At 52.0% G+C, this 24,483-nt stretch overlaps 1 protein-coding gene across 5 annotated transcripts in view; it reads right to left on the bottom strand.

Annotated features, from left to right (window-relative positions):
* Positions 1-17,930, bottom strand: part of ZFP3 (ZFP3 zinc finger protein) — a 42,052-nt gene extending 24,122 nt beyond the window's left edge. For 2 of the 5 annotated variants that reach the window (XR_003612551.2, XM_028125114.2), the window contains exons 1-2: positions 17,638-17,930; positions 8,653-8,785 (exon numbers count right to left, since the gene is read on the bottom strand). The gene's annotated coding sequence lies outside the window, so the exon portion shown is untranslated. Of the gene's footprint in view, positions 1-3,066; positions 3,140-8,652; positions 8,786-17,637 lie in introns of those variants that run through there. The other 3 variants (XR_003612552.2, XM_028125118.2, XM_028125115.2) reach the window with 3 other exon arrangements.
* Between the last annotated feature and the right edge of the window lie 6,553 nt (positions 17,931-24,483).

Here is a 24,483-nt window from a genome sequence, read left to right as displayed (position 1 = left end):
ATGCTCCGCGGCAGACACCCACAGGCCCCCCGGCCTCCAGCTCCGGCCGTGGGGAGCCCCAGCGGGGGACCAGGAGGAGGGGGGAGTCAGGTCGGGGTATTTGCTCCCTTGATTCCTTCCTGTGAGGCTGCCTTGGGCTGGCGGTGTCCCTCCACTGAAGGCCGTTACTCCTCTTGGGGAGTCTGTCCGACCCAATGGTCTCACGCCTCGGGTCTCCTCAGGCCCGGGCTCAACACCTCAACACCAAGCCCACACCTGGGTCATCGGTAATTGGCCTCTTTGCAAGGAAACCTCCCTCAATTACCCTAATTTGAGCGAGCAGCCTCCTGTCTGGACCCTAATGACAGAGGGGTGGGAGGAGGAAGGGAAGCCCGCCAAGAGAAGGGATGGTCAGCGACCGAGTCACTGGGGCCACGGCATCCAGAACGACCCAGGGCCCCTGGAAAATGCCTACGGGGACAGTCAGGGGTCACAGGGGGCCTGTGAGAAGTGGAACAGAAGGGGAGCCAGGTGGCGGCAGACAGATGAACAAATCTGCTGCTTCCAAAGAGTCTGGATGAAAGGTCCACGGATCTTCCCTGACGGGAGCGCCCGCGACATGTTCGTATTAGAAGGCATGGCACGGGCGCAGGAGGAGAGACAGGTTTGGAGAGAAGGAGAGACGGAATCAGTGAGGAAACGAAGACACTCATGGGCAGGAGAGCCTGGGCCGCGTGCGCAGGGGAGAGTGGTGATGTCGGGTGACCTCCACGGACCGAGGTCGCCAGCACTGCCCACCCCAGACACCTGGAAGGAGCGTGATCTCCTCACAGGATCCCTGAGTCGCAGAATCTCTGGTGCTCCCCTAAAAAAGCCTGCAATCTTCAACTCCCCCCACAACCTGGGCTCTGACCGTCCCACGGAATAAGGGCAGGCCCCCAAAAGCTGGATTTCTCCTTTTTATTGAGATTTTCGCAAATTACAGATAAGTAAGGATCCACAGCGGGGGATCAGCTACGCTCTTCGTTTGTGGTGCCGTCGGAGCTGGGAACTGCAGCCTTAAATAAACGTCTCGCTATAACATTCGTCCACGCACCAGTCCCACAGCTGCTACTTTTCGCCCCCTGTGTACCCCCTCTCCGGTCCCCTTCGCACCCCACATCGCTCCTACAGCTTGCCTACCGTCGGCGCCTCACCAAGTAGGAATTCACAGAACCGCACGGAAGCGCACTCGTCCACGGCACAACGGGGCCAGCGTATCTGCCCCCAGCTTCAAGATCCGGTTCAAAATTCAAATCCAAAAAGTCTCCCCCAACGAAACGTGACCTCCCCTGACCTTCCTTCCACTTGCCTTCTGCCAGTGACACGACAGGAATGTCATTTTGTGGAATAATATTGCTGTATTCCTCTCCGGAAGCCCCTCACGCGCCAGCCAGAGCTGACATCCATTGGGCTAACTTTCCCAGCGGCGCAGGCACCTGTCAGGCCTCAGGCTCATGGGGAAACACTCCACTCCTCACAGCCTGGATATGGCGGCGGAAGAATGAAGGAGTGAGGGACTTGAGGATGTCAGCCAGGGCGCAGTGGAGATGGGGCGGCAGAACCGCAGACAAATGGAGTGGGGACGGGAGGGAGGCGTGGGGCGCGACCAGATGGAGGGGAATGTGGTGAGCACATGGAGTCTCGGGGCAGGGATCCCGGAACGTGGCCCCAAGGTTTCATTCTGAAATGCCAAAATTCACAATACACTCAAAATATCCTTTGCAACTCTTCAAATTTATGGTGAAACATTCTGGAAGTCGACTTACGCGTAGCTATGGGGATACAAAGCTTCTCAAATCATTTTACAGAGCATTTGAGCAAAGAAGTGGGCAGGGGCCTTGCAGGCTCTGCAGGAGAAAGCCAGCTTGAGCTGTATTATGTTACTTCCAGACACAAAAGCATCTTAACGGATATCCTTTCCCGTAACTTGTGAAAGGCCAGATCCTACCAAATGTGCAGCATCCTGTACAAGTACCAGGATCTCCTCCTCCCCAGGGTGTGCGCTCACAGGCAGAGAGGAGGCTCTCGGCTGGTGCTCCGAACTGCACTTCACTCCCCTCTGCTTCTGTCCCCGAATTGTCATCATGCCGCTTCCTGTTAACGGTCCCCACAACGCCTACAGAATACAAACTTCTCAAGGCGGCTCACGGTGCCCTCCTGGCCCGGCCCCTGTGCCCATTTCCTGGCCCACGCTCTCGCCTGAGCGCTGGAAGCTGCAGTCATGCCCAGGGAGGGTCCTGCAGTCCAAACACTGGCTACTCCTTCCAGCGTCTTGGCCTTTGGAACAGGTTATCCCCGTTTCCTGGACTACCACCGCCCAGTCTGTGCGCTTCCCAAACATCCCCCGGACTGGGCTCAGGCACACACAGCCCCCTCCTCTTTCTTCCCTGCCCCCGAGGCCCCTTCACCTCCTGGCAGGCACTCCAGGGTACCGTCCGTGCACCCCGGTACTCCCCCCACCCCGGGGCCTGGCGCATTCCGGGCCCCGGATAAACACCGCTTACGTCAATCTGTCCAAATGCGTTCTCTACACCACGAGTCCGCGGCACCCTTGAGGACTAACCGGATATTTCATTTGTTTTCGGACCCGAGGAGCCGAGACCGGTGCCCGGCACGCCGCGATGCAAACCGGGAGGACTGGTCATTTCAGGCGCCGTCTCCCGGCTCGCCCCGGTCCTCCCCGCCGTTCCCCCCGCCAGGACGGCTCCACGACCTCCGCGCTCAGGGCGGGCTCCCGTCCGTCACCCAACCCCCCCCAGCAGCCAGTGTCCGGGGCGCCGAGCCGCGCTGGGGCGGTGACACCACCCGCCCTCGCGTCCCCGCCGCCCGCTCGGGGCTGGGGTGTCGGGAGGCCAGGAGCGCGCCCCGCGCGGGGACGACCCTCCCGGGGCAGGTGGGGAAATGGAGGCGGGGCTGGGGGGGCGCAGAAGTCCAAGGTCACACGGCCGGCTCGGTGCGTGCGCTCGGCCCGCGGGCCGCAGCAGCCTCGGAGCCCGGCCCCCGCCCCGCCGCGCCGCGCCGCGCCGCGCCGGGGGGACGTCTCACCGCGGCCGCCCGCTGCCCGCTCGCGCTGCGCCGCACTCCCCGCCGCCGAGCTCTCGGTCCCCCGGGCGGCGGCGGCCGCCGCTTCCACTTCCGGCGCGCTCGGCCAATCAGCGCGCGCCGCCGCCGGCGGAGGAACAGGTGGGCGGCCCGCCCGCGCCCCCTCGCCCGCCCGGACGCGGCTCGCCCCGGCCGGGCCCGCCCCGCGCCGCGCCCCTCCGCGCCCCTCCCGCGCCCCCGCGCGCCCCCCGCCGCCCCCCGCGGGGCCCGCTCCCCGGAGACGCCCCCCGGCGCCCGGCGGCGCCCGCGTCCCCCCGCGGAATCACCGACGAGCCGGGTCCTCCGGCCGGCCTAGACCGGCCCCGGGAACGCACTTCCGCCGCGGGGTGGGCCGCTCTGCGCGCCGCGGTCGCTGCCCCCCGCGTCCACCTGCGCCCGAGCGGGCGGCGCCCCCCTCTCGCCCTCGGCGCCCCCTCCCCGCGGCCCACAGCCTGTCAGCCCCCTCCCCCGAGCGCCTGCGGCCTGGCGGGCGCGGACGCCTGCATCCTGGGAGCGGGGCGTGCAGGGAGTCGGCTCGGGGGTCCGGCGGGGGGCTTGCTCGCGGGAGCGGCCCGGGGTGCCGCCGGCGGCCGTGTGATCTGCGCGAGCGCGGCCCGGCTCGCCGCGGCCCCGGGCCCTCTGCCTGTTAGCGCCGGTGCCCGTGCTTTGGCCCTCTCGGTATTCGGGTCTCAGTCCCCAGGTCACGTCCCCAGCGGAGGGGCTCCCTCCCGCCCAGCGTAGCCCCGGCCGGCCGCACCGCCCCCAGATACCGGTTCTCGGGGAGGGGCTGTGATTGGCCCGGTTCGGGTCTGGTGCTCTGCGTCCGTGTATTCGTGGCGGTAGGAGGATCGGCCCAGCCGGGGCCAGCTGTCTGCCCAGCTGTCTGCCCAGCTGCGGGCCGGCTCCGGGGTTTGCCTCCCCGCAGTCCTGGGCAATCGGGGGCGAGCGACCACTCTCAGAGGAGGCCACTGCGTTTGTATGCAGTACACACCCTGGCAGAAAGGAGAGCTTTCTCTTGAGTTGCTCCTTGGAATTAGGCCCAAGACTCTAGGGTCCCGCGCTTCTGCCACCCACCAACACCCGTAACCCATTTGCCCTGCCATCTGCAGTGCCCGAGAAGTGCGGGACCCCTGGATCGGCCGGAAGGTCGGTCTTCCTTGCCTAGCTGCTAACAGCTAGTGGGAAAAATACTTTTCGAGAAGAGCCCCAAGATCTCTGTGTCGTTTCTCCTTCCCAGAGGCCTTTCAGTGCTGCCCAGAAATCAGGTTCTGCTTCCTAGTCGGCTCTACCATTTCCCACGACGGCTTCTGCGACCTTCTTCTTCCTGCTCAACCCATGAGCCACCGTTACAGCCACTGCCGGCAGCTGTCCTCCCAAGGAAAGATGCCCACACGACGAAGGGACCCTGCCTCAGAACCAAAGGTTGGGAGACATTTGGCTCCGCTGACTTTCATCCAGGCCGCCTGCATTAATGGGCATCTGCCTCCAGAACCCAGATGAGTGGGGCACCTGGGTGGCTCTGTTGGTTAAGTGTCTGCCTTCGGCTTGGGTCATGATCCCAGGGTGCTCAGCGGGGAGCCTGCTTCTCCCTCTGCAGCTCCCCCTGCTCATACTCTCTCTGCCAAATAAATAAGTAAAATCTTAAAAAAAAAAAAAAAAAAACCCCAGATGAGTGATTCTCAACCATGGCTGCACATTAGAATTGGGGGGGTGGATTTTCAAACGACTGATGTCTGGTGCTACCCACACAGATTCTGTTGAAACTAATCGGAGACAGGGTCTGGGCGTTTTGTGTGTGTGTGTGCATGTGCGCACGCGTGCACACACACACACGCTTTATGGTGATGTTTAGCTTTCCAAGCGATTCAAACATGCAGCCGGCAAAGTTGAAAACCAGCAACCCAGGTCACTGACTCAAAGTGTGGTCCGAATTGGCAGCATCCGCATCTCCTGGGAACTTTTTAGAAATGCAAATCCTCGCGCCCCATTCACACATCTTCTGCATCAGAAACTCTGGGGCTAGGGTTTAGCAATCTGCTTTAACAGGCTCTTCAGGGGGTCTGATGCCCACTAACGTTTCCCCGTCACTGGCCCAGATGTCAGCTGCACTTCCTTCAATCAGCCCTCGCACGTGGGTTGGACCGAGAAAAGGGTAAGTTGCATCTTCCTGGCTTCGCCGCAGCCCACCATCTGCTTTATTATACTAGCCAATTCGGGGGCCATCTAGAGCAATGGAAATTCACTGAGGGAAGGAGACCAAGGCAAATGATCTGCAAATACCATCCCCATTTCTAGTGCGTATGAGGATGTATATGGCTGGGTAGGGCTGGCGTTTCATGGTCTCCCAACAGGCTTAGGACTTGCACTGAGATTTTTTTTTTTTTTTATAGATGAAGGGGAGCAGTTTCGCTCCTCTTGAAAAAAATGGCAGGTAGGAGCCTTGGCCACCCTCTTGAATTCACTCGGGGACAGATACATGGAAAATAAAAGACACGCCGGTCGTGTTCACCCGTGTCCCCTCCTATCCGTGGAGAATGTGAGGAGAGCTCCCAGCACCGGCCACATCCCTTTTTTATACTTTAAAATCACATCATCTCAAATTAAGCTTACTACTCTGTTTTGGACCTAGTGCGGATCACTTTTAGTTGTCTGCGGACCGCATTCCAAGCTATCAGCAATTAGTAACAGCACTGGGCGTCTGCTCACACTTCAGCAGCGCTGGGAACATGAGCCATTGTTAGGGTTCTAGAAATATATGACCGCAAGCACCTACCTTGCAAACCTTTGGGTCCCTCAAAACCCCTTCCCCCACAGACATGTAAGCCCAGCCAGGACAAGCTCTAACACAAGACACTGGCTTGGGTGACCTTCTCTCCCTGGAAACCTTTCTACTTCCCACCTCCCTACATCCTTGTCGCTTATGTGACCTGTCACCTCCCTCCCCAAGCCTGCCTTCCTACCCTTCTTTCAACCAGGCCAACCTCACGGTATATCGGGGACACCCAAAGTCTCACCCAGCACAGCACAGATGCATCTTGGCACAAACAGTTCCACTGCTTCCTAGGAACATGCCTTTCCCCAGTATAGACGGTGTTCCTTGAGAGCCCGGACTGCATTACACGTCCCCAAGAGACGCTGGCCATGCCCAGCCCATGTTCAGTAGAAACCGGCTGAGCTAAAACACTTAGGTCTCACCTCCATTCACTGAGTCTTCCATGCTCCCTTCCCACCTCCAGCTAGGAAGAGGCAAGCAATAGACCCAGCCCTTATCCCCAAGGAGCCCCAAGCAGCCAATCCCGAGCCTGACCCAGCAGAGTCACTTCTTCACCGTGCTCGGGATAGCGGATCCTTCTCAGGCGAGTGCTCTGTGCCTGAGAGGTGCTCGGGGATCCTGTGAGGGCCACACCTCTCTCGGGTGAAAGCACGGCCCCTTTGACGTGGGGTAAAAAGCAGTAGCGTCGGGAAGATTCAGCCTCCGTGCTTGGGGCCGGGTGGAGACCAGTAGAGGGTAGAGGGGCCCGTGCTGGGCTTCAGGAAGGTGGGCGGGAAGCGGTGGGAGGGGTGCCTGGCACGGGACGGGGTGTGGGGAGATGCACAGGGGGGCAAGCGATCAGAAGGCAAAGCAGAAGGAAGCTGCGCGCCAGCATATAAAGCTCCCCCCCAGGGCTCTGCAGTTGTCAGACGCACACCCCAGGGCTGAGACACCAGTGAGCCGTCACACGCCCCTGCCCACCGCCCCGGCTCTGCGTCTGAGCCCCCTCATCACAGTGCTCTGGGCACTGCTGTTAGTCTGAATTCGCGTGTGAGGAGAAGTGGTTGGCCATCCCAGCGCCAGGCGGTCCTACCTGGGTACCTCTGAGGCTCTTTTTTGAGAAAACAACAGGAGAGGAGAGTTAAGTCCCAGGACCCACCCCCATGGCAGGGCCACGTCCGCTCCCAATGTGCCTGGAGAGCCAGGCGACTGCCGGAATGCACCTAATTCTGCTTTCATGGTGCCGTTTTCCCAGCCCAAGACGCGGCCCATCAAGAAATCTTGGATGGGGGCGCCTGGCCGGCTCCGTCAATGGAGTGCGACTCTTGATCTCGGGGTCGTGAGTTCGAGCCCCACGTGGGGCGTAGGGATTACTTACAATGTTTTTTGTTTTTTTGTTTTTTTTTTTTAAATCTTGGATGAACTATTCCTTCCTCCAAAAAGAACCCCTTCCCTGTGATGCCAACTTTCTCCTCAGGCTGACGCAATCCGTTTGCCAACTCCCACGCTGTTCACTCGCTCTCCAAACCATGTTCTCCCTGACACCACACGCCTGCCCACAATACTGTCCCTGTCCCTGCCCCCACTGAAATCCCTCTCCAATAAAAGGGTCCCTTTGTTTCCGAGGCTTCATTTTGCTGCCGACACCCACAGACTCTCTCTCTAGACTCATCCTGGGTTCCTGGCCCTCCCTCCCCTGCAGTGAGTCATCCACATGATCCTTGACCGCACCACGATGTTAATGCCACATGAGAAATCACGACGGGTAGATCTTACCCCGGCGGGCAAAACACAGGCTTCGAGGCACGGTTCAAAAGAACAAAAACAAAAACAACAAATCCGATCCGTACGAATATCTCACACAGTTTACGAAGCCCCGTCACCTTGACGGGCCACGGTAAGAGGGTCCCGAAGCTTACGTAGGCTGCCTGCAGCAGCAGGTGTAGACAAGGCTTTCTCAGATGAGGGGGCCCAAAGGATTCGGGGACTTGTCCGAGTGTAATGAGGTCAGACGCAGCGAGGCCAGGATGAACACTCACACCTTCAGACTCCTCCCCAGGCTCTTCTCACTCCGACCTGACCCCCTCCCCAAAGTCCCACGGGACACGAGATCTGCCTCGACCCCTTACAGGGGCCCCGAGGCGTGCCCTGTTTTGCCCCTCTTTTGCCCATTAGCCACCTCCAGACAGGACATTTCAAATCCGGCATTCACAAAATCCTCCCTTCCCTGACATGTGTAAAGCATCTCCCATCGACCAAAATAAACCCCTACACAACGCTGGAGTCTGGGTTACCTGTCTGGCCACCCTTCTTCAACATCCGACTCAAAAGAAAGCACCCCCACCAAGCCCTCTCTGATTGCCCCCTTCTCGTTCTGACGCCCATCCGCTGCCCTTCCTGACTCTGGGCGGTCCCGGCTCATTCAACCCAGCGCAGCTTGTGTTCTCTCGTGAGAATATTTTCAAGACCCAGAGGGTTTTGCCCAAAGCCGGTGTCGGCTTCAAAAGGGAAAGTGTTCTGAGTTCTCCTGATTGAGGTTGAGAATCATTGGTTAAACGATGGAGGAGCCCCCTGGAGCCTCCAGTGGCTCTTCTGGAGTTTGGCAGCTCCAGACAGGTGTAGACCCCTGAGTGAAAGTGGCATTCTGCCAGGAAAGAGGAAGCCAGGGCTCGCTCCTGCTGGGGCACAGGTGTGCAAAGAACCTAAGTTTAAGCGTCACAGGACCTGGATTCTCATCCTGACTCAGTTACAATTTCTGGGACCTTTAATGAGGGTATTTAACCTCCTAGTTCCGTTACCTGAAAATAGGAACCATCGGGCACGCCATCCCTGCCCATGATAGTCCTGATGTGAAAACCACCAAACTCAGAGCTGTCAGCTCCAGGCACGAAATGAGTTTCTGAGGACGGCCAATCCTTTAAAACGATTGCCCTAATAGGAATAAAGACAAAGTGGGGTGATATCACCACAGCGCATAAACATACAATCGATGAATGTATTTTGCTTTAACGCTGTATGCATTGTCTCTACCAGTTCATACGCTATTCTCTCCTAAATTAATAGGACCAAGTGGCACTGTAGTTATGGGAACTTTTTCATGAGATTACATCTTACTTTTTATTTTTTTAATTTTATTTTATTATGTTAGTCACCATACATCATTCGTTTTTTATTACATCGTATTTTGTTTTTTAAGATTTTATTTATTTATTTGACAGAGAGATAGAAAGCACAAGTAGGCAGAGAGGCAGGCAGAGGCAGAAGGAGAAGCAGGCTCCCCGCCGAGCTGGGAGCCCGATGTGGGGCTCGATCCCAGGACCCTGGGATCACGACCTGAGCCGAAGGCAGACGCTTAACGACTGAGCCACCCAGGTGCCCCAATAAAATATTTTTTTAAAAAGTAAGGTGTAGGGGCGCCTGGGTGGCTCAGTCGGTTAAGCATCTGCCTTTGGCTCAGGTCCTGATCCCAGGGTCCTGGGATCGAGCCCCGCATCGGGCTCCCTGCTCCACAGGAAGCCTGCTTCTCCCTCTCCCACTCCCCCTGCTTGTGTTCCTTCTCTCGCTGTGTCTCTCTCTGTCAAATAAATAAATAAAATCTTAAAAAAAATAAAAATAAAAAGTATTTTATTTATTTATTTGAGAGAGGGGGAGAGAAAGAGAGAGCACAAGCAGGGGAAGCAGCAGAGGGAGAGGGAGAAGCAGGCTTCCCGCCGAGCAGGGAGCCTGACGTGGGGCTCGATCCCAGGACCCTGGGACCATGACCTGAGCCGAAGGCAGATGCTTAACCCACTGAGCCACCCAGGTGCCCTTTACTTTTGTTTTGAAGTAAGATTTCTACATGCATTTTTCAATGCTAATATTAGCACCATTACTTAATAAATATAAGGGTAATATTATAGAAACATTAAGAAAACATTATAAAAACACTTGGGATGACTGGGTGGCTCAGTTGGTCAAGTCCCGCATCGGGCTCCCTGCTCCGCGGGGAGTCAGCTTCTCCCCCTCCCTCTGCCTCTCCCCCTGCTTGTGCTCTCTCCTTTCTGTCAAATAAATAAATAAAATCTTAAAAAAAAGAAAACATTATAAAAACATTTAAAATTATCATAGTACATTTTTGCCATCTTTGTAATTATTTATTTATTTACTTTAAGCAAGATGTTATTTTATTTTAAGTAATCTCTACACCCAACGTGAGGCTCAAATTCATGATCCCGAGATTAAGAGCCCCATGCTCGTCCAAATGAGCCAGCCACGCGCTCCTAAGTAAGCTTTTAATTTTAGACCGGTTTTGAATTTATAGAAAAGTTACAAAGGCAATACAGAGAGTCCCATATCCCCACACCCAACTTCCCCATCAGCATCTGACATAAGTCTGATACATTTGTTACGATTACTGAACTAATCATGCACTGTTATTAACTAATGTCCATAACTCATTCAGATCTCCCTGGTCTTCACTAACGTCCTTTTCTTACCCCAGAATCCCATCCAGGCACCACGTTACATTTGGTAGTCATGTCTCTTTGGCTCTCTTGTCGGTGACATACTCACAGATTTAATAAAAATAACAGCACAATCCACAACATCACCACAGGAGGTGCAGAAGCAAATCAGAACAACTCCCGAGTTCACATGAGACTCACGCAAGACACCAGCATGTTTAACCAGCTAACCAGGCATTAGTGTGAACGACGCACAATTTCCTTCTCCAGCTTTCAGACTGCAAATCCCCAGGTGAGTCTGACGCATCCGGGCACCGCTAAATCTAAAAGTCACCTCAACCCTGGGGGAAAAGCCTGTCAATTCAAATTCAGTACCCACAGCACACAGCCAGAGAGGTTATTGAAATTCACACTTGAGAGAATTAATGATGGATATTTCAGTAAACATGTGCCAAGACACAGGAGTAGACAGACATCCTTAAACCTCCATCCAGAGGTGCTCCTAGTTACATTTTTTAATTAGTTATCGAGGGGCGCCTGGGTGGCTAAGTCGGTTAAGCATCTGCCTTCAGCTCAGGTCATGATCCCGTGCTCTCTCTCTTAAATAAATAAAAGTCTTTAAAAAAAAGAAAATTTTAAAAAATCTTTAAAAAAATAAATTAGTTATTGAGACCTAAAGTACATTTATTACACTTGCAATATTGTTATGAATACTGGATAAGTTCCAATAACCCACAAAAATGTATTTATCCAATAACACAAGTTGCGACGAGCAATATAAAACAATGCTGTATCAAGAGTAGTCATAAAACAAAACAAAGGGATGGGAGAAGATATTTGCAAAGGACAGATTAATAAGGGGTTACTATCCAAAATATATAAAGAACTGATACAACTCAATGCCAAAAAAGTAAATAATCCAATTAAAAATGGGCAGAAGACAGGAAGAGACATTTCTCCAAAGAACACATCCAGATGGCCAAGAGACACATGAAAAGATGCTTAACATCACTCATCATCAGGGAAATGCAAATCAAAACCACAATGAGATATTACCTCCCACCTGTCAGAATGGCTAAAATCAAAAATAGAAGAAACAGCAGGTGTTGGTGAGGATGTGGAGAAAGGGGAACCTCGTGCACTGTTGGTGAGAATGCAAACTGGTGCAGCCACTGTGGAAACAGTATGGAGGTTCCCCCAAAAATTAAAAATAGAACTATCCTGGGGCGCCTGGGTGGCTCAGTCATTAAGTGTCTGCCTTCGGCTCAGGTCGTGACTCCGGGGTCCTGGGATCGAGCCCCGCGTCGGGCTCCTGCTCGGCGGGAAGCCTGCTTCTCCCTCTCCCACTCCCCCTGCTGTGTTCCCTCTCTCGCTGTGTCTCTCTCTGTCAAATAAAATAAAATCTTTAAAAAAAAAATAGAACTACCCCATGATCCAATAATTCCACTACTGGGTATTTACCCAAAGAATACAAAAGAGTAACTTGAAAAAGTATATGAACCCCTGTGTTTACGGCAACAGTAATTACCATAACCAAACCGTGGAAGCAGAAGTATTCATCCACCGATGAATGGATAAAGAGGAGGCGGTATATAGATAATGGAATATTACTCGACCATGAAAAAGAATGGAATCTTGCCATTTGCAACAACATTCATGGAGCTAAGGAGTATCATGCTAAATGAGATAAGTCAATCAGAGACAAATAGCCGTGTGATTTTGCTCATCTGTGGAACTTAAGAAACAAAGCAAATGAGCAAAGAAAAAAAGAGATAAAAAAAAAAGTCTTAAATACAGAGAACACACTGATACCTTCCAGAAAGGAGGTGGGTGGGGGATGAAGAGTCCACATACCCTGATGAGCACGGAGGAATGTACAGAATGGTTAAATCACTACATTGTACACCTGAAACTAAGACAACATTATATGTTAATTATACTGGGATTTATAAATAAATAAGTAAATAAAGCAAAGGGAATATAAATAAATATTTATTTGGAGTGCTGATGTGTAAATAGAATGAAAATAAAAGAACGAGGGGCAGGCGGAGTTACTAAGATAACTACAGGAATTCTATTTTTTTTTAAGATTTTATTTATTTATTTGACAAAGAGACACAGCAGGAGAGGGAACACAAGCAGGGGGAGCGGGAGAGGGAGAAGCAGGCTTCCCGCGGAGCAGGGAGCCCGATGCGGAGCTCGATCCCAGGACCCCGGGATCATGACCTGAGCCAAAGGCAGACGCTTAACGACTGAGCCACCAGGCGCCCCTACAGGAATTCTGTTAAGGGACCTAATGCGTGGGGCGGCCTTCTCTCTAAGCAAGTGCATCCCTGGTGTCTCTTCTCCTTAGGACACTAGTCCTGAGATCAGGGCCCCACCCTTATGACCTCACTCAACCTTAATTAACCTCCTTAAAGACCCTATCGCCTAATACAGTCCCCCTGGAGGTTAGGACTTCAAGGTGAATTTGGGTGAGACACAATTCAGTTCACAACATCATGCCTCTCTCCAGGTCAATTAAATGTACTTCTTAAAAGATTTTATTTATTTATTAGAGAGAGAGAAAGAGAGAAAGCATGAGCAGGGGGAGTGGCAGAGGGAGAGGGAGAAGCAGACGCCCCGCTGAGCAGGGAGCCCGATGCGGGGCTCGATCCCAGGGCCCTGGGATCATGACCTGAGCCAAAGGCAGACGCTTAACCAACTGAGCCACCCAGGCGCCCTCCCCCTTTTTTTGTAAGAGATCAATTAAATTTAAATTGGGGGAGGGGGAGAGCTAAGCTTTGACACCTGAAAGGAGCTTTTCCAGGGTTGAGGACCCCAGGCTTCAGAGACAGCCCTGCACTCCAGCTGGGGCAGGAGATCTCCCTGCACCGGGATGAAGACACAGTGTCCTCCGCGGGCGTCAGGGGGCGCCACGAACCTGTGAACCAGAGCCCAAGTGTGGCCGGGAAAGGGGATGAGACGGAAGGAAAAAGTTGAGTCTCAGAGCATTTGTCAACCTGGTTTGCGTAAGGGTGTGCCCTACGTCAGCCCCTGTGGGTCCTTATGTCCCTGAACCCGTCACGTTCAATACACAGACCAAACCCCCATCTAGGCTTTTCCTAATTATTTCTGTATCAAGGGACACGTTAAAACATGTACACTGTACGCTATAGCGGTATGTAAATGTGCTGCTTGTTATTAAAAATGGCATAACCAGGGGCGCCCGGAGGGCTCCGTCTGTGAAGCGTCTGTCTGCCCTCGGCTCAGGTCATGATCTCAGGGTCCTGGGATCGAGCCCCGCATCGGGCTCCCTGCTCAGCAGGGAGCCTGCTTCTCCCTCGGCCTCTGTCCCTTCCACCTGCTTGTGTTCCCTCTCTCTGTCAAATAAACAAATAAGTAAAAATCTTTGTAAAATAATAAATGAATAAGACAAAAATGTCATAACCAACATCCCAAACCAGACAAGCCGCTTGCGTTGGCAAATACGGCAGCGAAACCTGGTCTGCGGGGCAGACAGAAACGAGAACAGTGTGGGGGACTCTCAGGACATCACCTGCCCTCTTGGAATCCCAGAGGCGTCGCTGGGCCCATGGCTGTGGCAGTAGAAAGTACAATTTCCAGGCTGCCTCGAGCCGCTGTGGCCAGGGGGCTAAGCCTGGGCCTGGAGCTAGCGGGAAGTCTCGCCAAGAGCCGGATGCAGCTACCTTCCCCCGTCCCGGGCCTGGAACGTCCGTTTTGATGGCAGGACCTCCACCTGGTCCCCGAAGCCTGGGGCTGCAGCCTGGGGATGGCAGAGTGGGGGGCCAGGAGCGGCCTGGTTCCCCAGGGGGCACCGTGGAAACCCTGAATTGTTCTGCTTCTGTCCTTTTACGTGCGAGAAAAATAAACCCGGTTCTTTAAAAACAAAACTGGGGTTCTTCTTATACGGGGTGCCAGTTGGATTTACCGAGACTTCCTGGTATGCCAATAAGGAGTTTGGGAGAATACAGGACACCCATGTGTTTAGGACTGATGTCTCCCTCCAGGAAAAGGGATACTTTGAGAGTTAAGACCGTGGTAGATGGCTTCCTCCAAACCAGCCAACGACAACCAGCAAGGCCCTTTGCCTCATCTCTGGTCCAGAGACCATGATTCACATAGAAATGTACGGACCAGGGACGCCTGGGGGGCTCAGTCAGTGAAGCATCTGCCTTCGGCTCAGGCCATGATCTCGGGGTCCTGGGATCGAGCCCCACGTTGGGCTCCCTGCTCAGCGGGAAACCAGCCTCTCCCTCTCCCTCTGCCCTCCCCCCCCCGCTGTGTTCTCTCTCTCTCCAACAAATACATAAAGAAATAAAATAAAATACATTACCAAAAAAGAAAGAAATGTACTAACCAAGGAGGCGCCCACAAGGATCAGTGAGCAACTTTGTGTCACAGAATAAATACACCCATACATTCGAATTGCTCGAGTTTCTATCCTCCCTTTTTCTGCAAAGGAGATTCTCAGGTGCAAGTCTGGCTGAGGATATTTTCACCTCCAGGACATTCATGGGATTCTTCTTCGATGCTGTAAAACCTGACTGAAGCCCGAGAACATTCCCACACGTACTGTTTCAAGCAGATCCTCTCCCGTACGGATCCTCTGAGACAGAACAAGGTGTGACGTGTAACTGAAGGTCTTCCAACACCTACGACATCCACAGGCTTGTCTGCAGAATGCATTCCTCGATGTTGAGTAAGACTCGGGCTCTGATGAAAGGTCTTGGTAATGATAGGGCTTCTCTCCTGAGTAGGCTCAGTGATGCGGAGAAAGGTGTGGGCTCTGAGAAAGGGCTTTCCCCCAGTCGTTACAGCCCAAAGGCTTCCCTTCGAGCATGACACCTGTGGATGGTGAGACCCCTCCGCCCCGTACTCTACGTTCATAGGGTTTCTCCCAGGGTGAACTCGCGGATGTGGCTGAGGGTACTTCCACACTCAGTGCACTCACATGGGTTCCCCCCAGTCGAATTCTCTGATGCCCAGCCATGTAGGAATCCCTTCAGAAGGTTTTCTCAAACTCATTGCACCCCAATGGCGTTTCTCCCCCGTGAATTCTCTGATGGGGAGCAAGTCAACATTGCCACCTGGAAAGTTCTCCCATGTGTCTTGTATTCTTTTTTCTTTTTTCTTTTTTTAAAGATTTTATTTATTTGAGACGGAGAAAGAGAGGGAACATAAGCAGGGGGAGTGGGAAAGGGAGAAGCAGGCTCCCCGCTGAGCAGGGAGCCCGATGCGGGGCTCGATCCCAGGACCCTGGGACCATGACCTGAGCCGAAGGCAGACGCTTAACGACTGAGCCACTCAGACACCCCAAGATTTTATTATATTTAAGTAATCTCTACACCCAACGTGGGACTCAAACTCACAACCCCAAGACCAAGAGTCACACACTCCACAAATGAGCGAACGAGGCGCCCCAATTATATTCATGTTTTTTCCCCGCTATGAGTTCAAAAATATCAAATGAACTCTAGCTTTCCTTGGAAAACGCTCTGGCATTCATTATGTTTACATGATTGTTCTCCATATGAATTATCCTAAATGGAGTATGATGTAAATTATTTTGGCCACACATGACATTTTCACCTAGCTCACTGGTAAAGATAAAAAAAAAAAAAAAATTTTGATAAAAATGTGTTGGTGGGGAACACGAGCAATTGTTCCTTGTTGGAGGAATGCAAATTGGTACAAATCCTGAGAAGAGCAAATTGTTCCAAAGGAAAAACACATTTACCTTTTGACTGCACAATTCCACTTCTAAGAATGTATCCTACAGAGAGACTTTATCGTGTATAAAATTGTAACGTACAAGGTTTTTTAGTGCAACATTGTTCATGATAGCAGATGGTTTGAGGCGGTCTAAATGTATCCATAGGAAAGTGGTTAAATAAATTATGATATTTCTACAAGACGAGATACCTCCTGCCATGACTAAGAATGAGGAAGCTTTTTATACAGCAATATGAAACTCTATGAAAAATAAAATCAAGGTTCAGAACAACAGATATAGATGAATCCACTGTTATAGTTGGAGACTTCAGTTCTTCCATCAGAAATGGACACACGGGCGCCTGGGTGGCTCAGTAGGTGAAGCGTCTGCCTTCGGGTCAGGTCATGATCCCGGGGTCCTGGGATCGAGCCCCGCATCGGGCTCCCTGCTCCTCGGGAAGCCTGCTTCTCCCTCTGCCACCCGCCCCCGCTTGTGTTCCCTCTCTCTCAAGTAAATAAAGTCTTTTAAAAAATAAAAAATAATAAGTCTTTTTACAATATTGTAATTTAAAAATCTGTACTCTCCCCTGTTCTATCTCCCTGCTTTGTTTTTCTCCATAAAACTTCTCGCCATCTGACATACTATATTTTTTACTGCTTTGCTTTGTTCATTGCTTTCTCCCTCCATTAGAACATTCACTGAGAGCAAGGATTTTTCTCTCTCCCCCACCTCTCTCCCCACCATATATTTAGGGCCGAGGACAGTGCCTGGCCCGGAACAGGAATGCCGTACACATCGGTTGACTAAGAGTAGAGCTAAGTTAGACCTAACTGTCAGGTCTAACTGTCTTCAGTGGTGGGTCTTAGCTTCTCAGCTAATCAGCACCACATCTTGCTTTTTCATCATTTTTTTGAAGTTTTATTTTATTCTTTTATTTGTAAGTAATCTCTACGCCCAACATGGGGCTCGAACTCATGACCCAAGATCAAGAACCTTGGGTGCCGCCAACCACTGTACCCTCAACCAAACACCCGTATCGCTATGACCTCGGCTGGAATGAACTAGTATCAGATCAAATGGTACCTTTCAGAGCCCGGACGGTGGGACAGCCGCTCTGCCTCCCCTTTGCACAGAGGCGCCCCCTCGTCTGCTGCTGCTGGGGTCGCCCAGAACAGAGACCGGTCCACTCCAGGTTTCTGACTGGAAGAGGAGCTGGAAGAGTGTTGTGAGGCCTCTGAGCCCCCAGGGGACAGAGTGGGATAAGGGCCACCCAGTGTAAGCCCGTCTCACAGGGAGGCGTTCCTGATGCCTTCAACTCAACCGTTCATCCTTTCACTCGGTTTCCACTGCATGGTCAGCTCGGTGCTCCTGGCTGGTACCAGACACACTCCTGCCGCAGGACCTTTGCACAGCCTAGTCCCTCTTCCTGGAGCGCTCTTCCTCCAGGGGTCTTAACCTAGCTAACTCTCTCACCACCTTGTGTTTTACTCAAAAGTCTGGGCGCCTTACCCAGTCTGTCTGCATCCTTCCTCCCTCCCTCCATTCACACACTTCACACCCCCCTCTCCTGCTTTGCCTTTTTCTCAACAGGTATCATGTAAGGTACAGTGTATTTGTTAACTTACCTTAATGACTACTTTGTCCCCTCCTCTAGGATGTAGGCTTCATAAAGTAGGGATGATTGCCTGCTTTTTTTTCACTGCTCTGTCCCCACACCCGGAAGCGTCCCATCTCGGTCCGGACACACACAAGTGGGTGAGTGAGCGCTGCAGTGAGCGCGGGCGGGGTAGGGGGAGATGCCCAGAGGCATGAGAGCAGTCCTTGCCCAGCGGGAGGGACAGGCGAGGCACATTCAGAAGCACACACAGGTCAAGCAAATGGTGCAATCAAGCGCCAAGCCGGTGTTACCCGAACTAGACGGTGTCAGAGGAAGGAAACGGGTGTGGGCTGAGTAGGGGGAAGCGTGAGAGTGTCTGCCGAATGAAGAAGCCGTCCGGGCTTGCTGGCTGTCACCGTGGCCAACTCAAAGCAGCCGGCAGTCTGAGGCGCTACTGAAGTGCGAGCCACTGGGACGACAAGGCCATGGGGCGTCGCTGATGGGTGAGTTAGGTTTGGGGCACGTTGACATAACACGTGTCTCCCTGACTCTTGCCCCCACCTCCCATCGTAGAGACCCACAAATCCAAGCAAATGCCCCCAGGTATCTGGGGGGGTCCCCAGAGGACGTCTTTCATGGACCCGTGGACAAGTCCCGTGCCCCGTGGACTGATGCCAGATCCTCCACGCACCTCTCCCTGCTCAGGACTCCCTCCACCAGGTACCCACTCCCCCTGGTTCCCAGCAACCCATAAATACCAGCTCTTGTGCCCATTAAATGTACCGAACTTTGGGAAGCTGCAAAAAATCCCAGTGCGTATACAGTTACCAGATATGAATGCCACAAGAGACCTTACAAATCAGCTCCTCCAAGCGTCAGATTTGGCCGCTGCGTAAAACGAGGCACAAAGCCTGGCGCTCTGCTCTCGGCTCCTCCAGTAAGTGTCCGAGCCCAGACCAGGACCCCGCCTCCTTCTCCGGTCCGATACCCCCACCGGAGTTTGCTTAAATGTACCTACGCTGGCCTGGGCACTCTCCTGCACTAAGGGGGGGAGCTCAGGCTCACGTTTGGGGCAGACACCGGCCGTCGTCGGGCTCAGGAGCCTTGCGCACATGCACTGGCCACTTGCGATTCTTCCCACCCTCCCGGTTCCCACTGTCTCATACTATGACCCTTATCAACCTCACAGTTATGGGTCCAAACCTGAAGTACCTCTTTTCTCTTCCTAACTTCCCCGAGCTTGCAGGAGAGGCGCCCAGAGCTGGGAGTTTGCTTGCTGCCCGGGAATGGGGCGAGGACAGCCTGTCTGCGGGAGCCCCCGGGGACACCCCGCGTGGACAGACGGGCCCCCTATGGTGGCGTGGCGGTTCCCAGCGCTGTCTTTCTTCATTTTACGATCGGTGAACTCTAAGGCTCGGGGCCCAAGATTTATTTTTAAATGTTTACTTGAAATGTTTTCTTTTAAAATTATTTCAAAATATTTGTTGTCTATTAATTGTTGTCAGATAAAGACTTTGGGGGAGAAACCTATCAACATTTTATTGGGAAGAAGGCGGGATGGAGGGAGGGTGGGAGGGAATTGTGTCAGCACCAAGGAAAATCCTTCGCAACAAAGGCGACCTCACACGCGTGCACACACGTCGTCCGGGGCGTGCAGGCATTTCCCTCGGCACCGGGGCAAACGTCAGGGTGCACCCGGCGTTTGGAAGCTCCCACAGTAAGAGAGAGGAGAAACAGGGCGCACACAATCGGAAATGGTGTATTTTTCCTGTGCGTCGGGACACGGGGGTGTGGAGAGGGCCACGATCCTCTGGGCAGTTAGGTCTGACTGTGGGCTGACTTCCCTCACAGAGGGCAAGGAGACAGCTGTCTTCACCCGACTAGGAGCTGCTATTTTTACCTAAGGCCCAGACTCCTCTTTGGTCGCTGAAAACCACCATCTGATCTGTCGGGCGGGGGAGGGGGGCATATTTTTGTGATATTTGAAAACTGACCATTACATTCCCTTTCAGGGGCACCTGGCTGGCTCAGTCAGTAGAGTGTGTGACTCTTGATCTCGGGGTCATGGGTTTGAGCCCCATGTTGGGTGTGGAGATCACTTAAAAATAAAATCTTAAAAAAAAAAAAAAGAGGGGCGCCTGGGTGGCTCAGTTGGTTAAGCGACCAAGTCTTGATTTCAGCTCAGGTCATGATCTCAGGGTCGTGAGATGGAACCCCAAATCAGCCCTGTGCTGGGTGTAGAGTTGCTTACGATTCTCTCTCCCTCTCCCTCTGCCCCTCCCCACAGCTTACACACTCTCTTTCTCTTTCTAAATAAATAAATTCCCTTTAAAATAAAAGAATTGGAAAAGAAAGCAAATGCAAGTGTTTTATATATATATTTATACACATATGTGTATAAATGGGAATGTACGGGTGTGTGTGTATGGGAATGTACGGGTGTGTATATGGGAATGTACGGATGTGTGTATATGGAAATATACGAGTGAGTGTATATGGAAATATACGGGTGTGTGTATATGGGAATGTACGGGTGTGTGTATATGGAAATATATGGGTGTGTGTATATGGAAATATATGGGTGTGTGTATATGGGAATATACAGGTGAGTATATATGGAAATATACGGGTGTGTGTATATGGGAATGTACGGGTGAGTGTATATGGAAATATACGGGTGTGTGTATGGGAATATACAGGTGAGTGTATATGGAAATGTACGGGTGTGTGTATATGGGAATATACGGGTGAGTGTATATGGAAATATACGGGTGTGTGTATATGGGAATGTACAGGTGAGTGTATATGGAAATGTACGGGTGTGTGTATATGGGAATGTACGGGTGTGTGTATATGGAAATATACGGGTGTGTGTATGGGAATATACAGGTGAGTGTATATGGAAATGTACGGATGTGTGTATATGGGAATATACAGGTGAGTGTATATGGAAATGTACGGGTGTGTGTATATGGGAATATACGGGTGAGTGTATATGGAAATATACGGGTGTGTGTATATGGGAATGTACAGGTGAGTGTATATGGAAATATACGGGTGTGTGTATATGGGAATGTACGGGTGTGTGTATATGGGAATATACGGGTGAGTGTATGTGAAATATACGGGTGAGTGTATATGGAAAGGTACGGGTGTGTGTATATGGGAATATATGGGTGAGCGTATATGGAAATATACGGGTGTGTGTATATGGGAATGTACAGGTGAGTGTATATGGAAATATATGGGTGTGTGTATATGGGAATATACAGGTGAGTATATATGGAAATATACGGGTGTGTGTATATGGGAATGTACGGGTGAGTGTATATGGAAATATACGGGTGTGTGTATGGGAATATACAGGTGAGTGTATATGGAAATGTACGGGTGTGTGTATATGGGAATATATGGGTGAGTGTATATGGAAATATACGGGTGTGTGTATATGGGAATGTACGGGTGAGTGTATATGGAAATATACGGGTGTGTGTATATGGGAATGTACGGGTGTGTGTATATGGGAATATACGGGTGTGTGTATATGGGAATATACGGGTGAGTGTATATGAAATATACGGGTGAGTGTATATGGAAAGGTACGGGTGTGTGTATATGGGAATATACGGGTGAGTGTATATGGAAATATACGGGTGTGTGTATATGGGAATGTACAGGTGAGTGTATATGGAAATATACGGGTGTGTGTATATGGGAATGTACGGGTGTGTGTATATGGGAATGTACGGGTGTGTGTATATGGAAATATACGGGTGTGTGTATATGGGAATGTACGGGTGTGTGTATATGGAAATATACAGGTGAGTGTATATGGGAATACACGGGTGTGTATATATGGGAATGTACGGGTGTGTGTATATGGGAATGTACGGGTGTGTGTATATGGGAATGTACGGGTGTGTGTATATGGAAATATACGGGTGTGTGTATATGGGAATGTACGGGTGTGTGTATATGGGAATGTACGGGTGTGTGTATATGGGAATGTACGGGTGTGTGTATATGGGAATGTACGGGTGTGTGTATATGGAAATATACGGGTGTGTGTATATGGGAATATACGGGTGAGTGTATATGGAAATATACGGGTGTGTGTATGGGAATATACAGGTGAGTGTATATGGAAATGTACGGATGTGTGTATATGGGAATATACAGGTGAGTGTATATGGAAATGTACGGGTGTGTGTATATGGGAATATACGGGTGTGTGTATATGGAAAGGTACGGGTGTGTGTATATGGGAATATACGGGTGAGTGTATATGAAATATACAGGTGTGTGTATATGGGAATGTACGGGTGTGTGTATATGGGAATGTACGGGTGTGTGTATATGGGAATGTACGGGTGTGTGTATATGGGAATGTACGGATGTGTGTATATGGAAATATACGAGTGAGTGTATATGGAAATATACGGGTGTGTGTATATGGGAATGTACGGGTGTGTGTATATGGGAATGTACGGGTGTGTGTATATGGGAATGTACGGGTGTGTGTATATGGGAATGTACGGGTGAGTGTATATGGAAATATACGGGTGTATATGTAAGGAAAACAGATGGGTGCATATATATCAGTACACACGTGTGCACACATATATTCTGCATTTATTAGAATTGTTGATGATGGTGATGACTGTCTCTGGGGGATAAAACTTGGGGTCCACTGTAGGGGGGAGACCCACTTTTCACTGCATATATATATATCCTTTCATATAAAGTGATTTTTTTTACCATGTTATTTTCAGAACAATTGTTCTAGTCTCTTTATTTCCCTTCATTTAATCTCTTCATTGATTGGGCAGAGATCATTCTCACCTCTCCATTCTCCTGCCCATCTAAACAATAAAACAATAAAATAACACCGGAATGAAGAAAAGGAAAATCGGCGTGGATATCACTGGGCCACAGACTCCTCTGTGTGGGCGGGCCACGTTCACACCCTTTGTCACCTTCCCCAACACCTGGGATAACCCAGCTTCTCCCACCACCCGTTTTCTGTGTTTTCATTTCTCACAGCGTTTTCAGGTGGTTTGGGTGTTTTTAAATATACATTTAACTTGTTATTATTTGAATTTTCAAACATACACCGGAGTCGAGAGGCTAATACAAGGGACCCCCCGGTATTCATCACCCCCATCCAGAGACCATCAGCTCATGGCCGACCTTATTTCACTGATAACCCAAACCCAGGGGGGAGCGTTTCCTCCCTGATGGCAGCAGTGCTGGACTCTGCTTTTCTTGGGGGGGGGGGACTTTTCTTTAATAACTTTATTGAGATATAATCCACATACCATAAATTTCACCCCTTAAAATGTACAATTCAGGGGCACCTGGGTGGCTCAGTCGGTGAAGCGTCTGCCTTCGGCTCAGGTCATGATCCTGGGGTCCTGGGATCGAGCCCCACGTCGGGGTCCCTGCTCAGCAGGGAGGGGGGGTCTGCTTCTCCCTCTACTGCCACTCCCCCTGCTCGTGCTCTCTCTCTCTCAAATAAATAAAATCTTTAAAAAAATGTACAAGTCAATGGTTTTACCACCAGAATCTGATTTTAGAACATTTGTACCCGTTAGCAGTCGGTTGCCCGCCATCCCCACCCGTCGCAGACCCAGGCCACCACTCATCGGCTCTGTGTCCAGAAATCTGTCTGTTCGGAACGCTCCATGTAAATGGGACCATACCCTCTGCTGGGATTGCTTCCTTAGGTCTTTCACAAACCCAGCGCCTCAATGATTTAGTCAGATGTCAGACGCTCAAAGAAAGTCTGCGCTCTGCATCTCCTCCTGCTGTGTTCACAGGCGGACGCGCGGTGCCCCTCCCTGGGTGCCACGTAGTCCCCCCTGAGCCCCCACGGCCCCTGTTCCGCGCTCCTCAGCTGTAGGTGGTGCTCCTGCCGACGGAGGTAAACAGCAACCTTCATTTAAGGGAACCACGCGCCCGGCTCAGGGATGCACCGACCCGTCTCCCCAGCCACACCCGTTTCCTTCTCCCCTCCGCCCCCTTGCTAGGCTGCACGGAAATCAGGGACAGGTGCCCCGCCTCCCAGCTCCTGGGACTCTCCAGGCCTCCGCACGGAAAACCTTATTATTTGTTTGTCAGAACAGAAACAAAAGCAATGCCCTTAAAAGGAGAGGAGCTCGAGCAAGGGGAGGATCGGGGAGGACGACGCTCCCCAGGCAGGCTCCTCCTACCCGCCCCAGCTCCGGAGTGCGAGACGGGAGCGCAGACTCGGGCCCTCGCCTGGGAAGACTCCCAAGACCCCAAGATGGGTGTCTGTGGTCTGTCCCGACCCTGAAAGAAAGCAGGGCTGGGGCAGGCTCCCTGGCCCTCGCACACGCCCTCCCGCACCGGGTAAAGAGAGGCTCCGACCTGGGATCTTCAATCAGGAAAGCTTCTAGGAGAGCGGTTCTCCGCGGGGCCGGGTGGGAGCGGGGGCCGAGGGCTGGAGGGCACTCGGCTCGGCCGCCGTTAAGGGCACGAATCGGGGTCCGGCTAGCGAGTCTCTTTCCCCGGCAGCCCCGACCGACCTCCAACGCTGACCTGAATTCCCTGCCCCCAACCCCCCCCCCCCCCGCCCCGTTCAGCACCTCAATACCTTTCACGAAAATCCCTGTCAGCCTGGGGAAGGAAACTCCTCTAGACCAAATACCTTTGATGCAGGAGGTGATGCTTGGAGGGTGAAAGCTCTCCCCATGAGCCTGGGCTTTTGTGAAGGATCAGAAATAAGGCCAAGAAACACATCCTCGTGGCCGCAAAATGTAAGGGAACCCTGTACTTTGTATCTCGTGCTGCGAAACTGGGTTTCTATTTGTCGCGGCCATAAAATGTAAGGGAACTCTGTACTTTGTATCTC

Source organism: Eumetopias jubatus, unplaced genomic scaffold (genome assembly GCF_037043125.1).
Source record: "Eumetopias jubatus isolate StellerSeaLion01/CBP00866 unplaced genomic scaffold, mEumJub1_p1.0 scaffold_10, whole genome shotgun sequence".
Lineage (NCBI taxonomy): Eukaryota > Metazoa > Chordata > Mammalia > Carnivora > Otariidae > Eumetopias > Eumetopias jubatus.
Note: the sequence above shows the minus strand (reverse complement) of the source record. Positions and strands in the feature narration are given on the sequence as shown.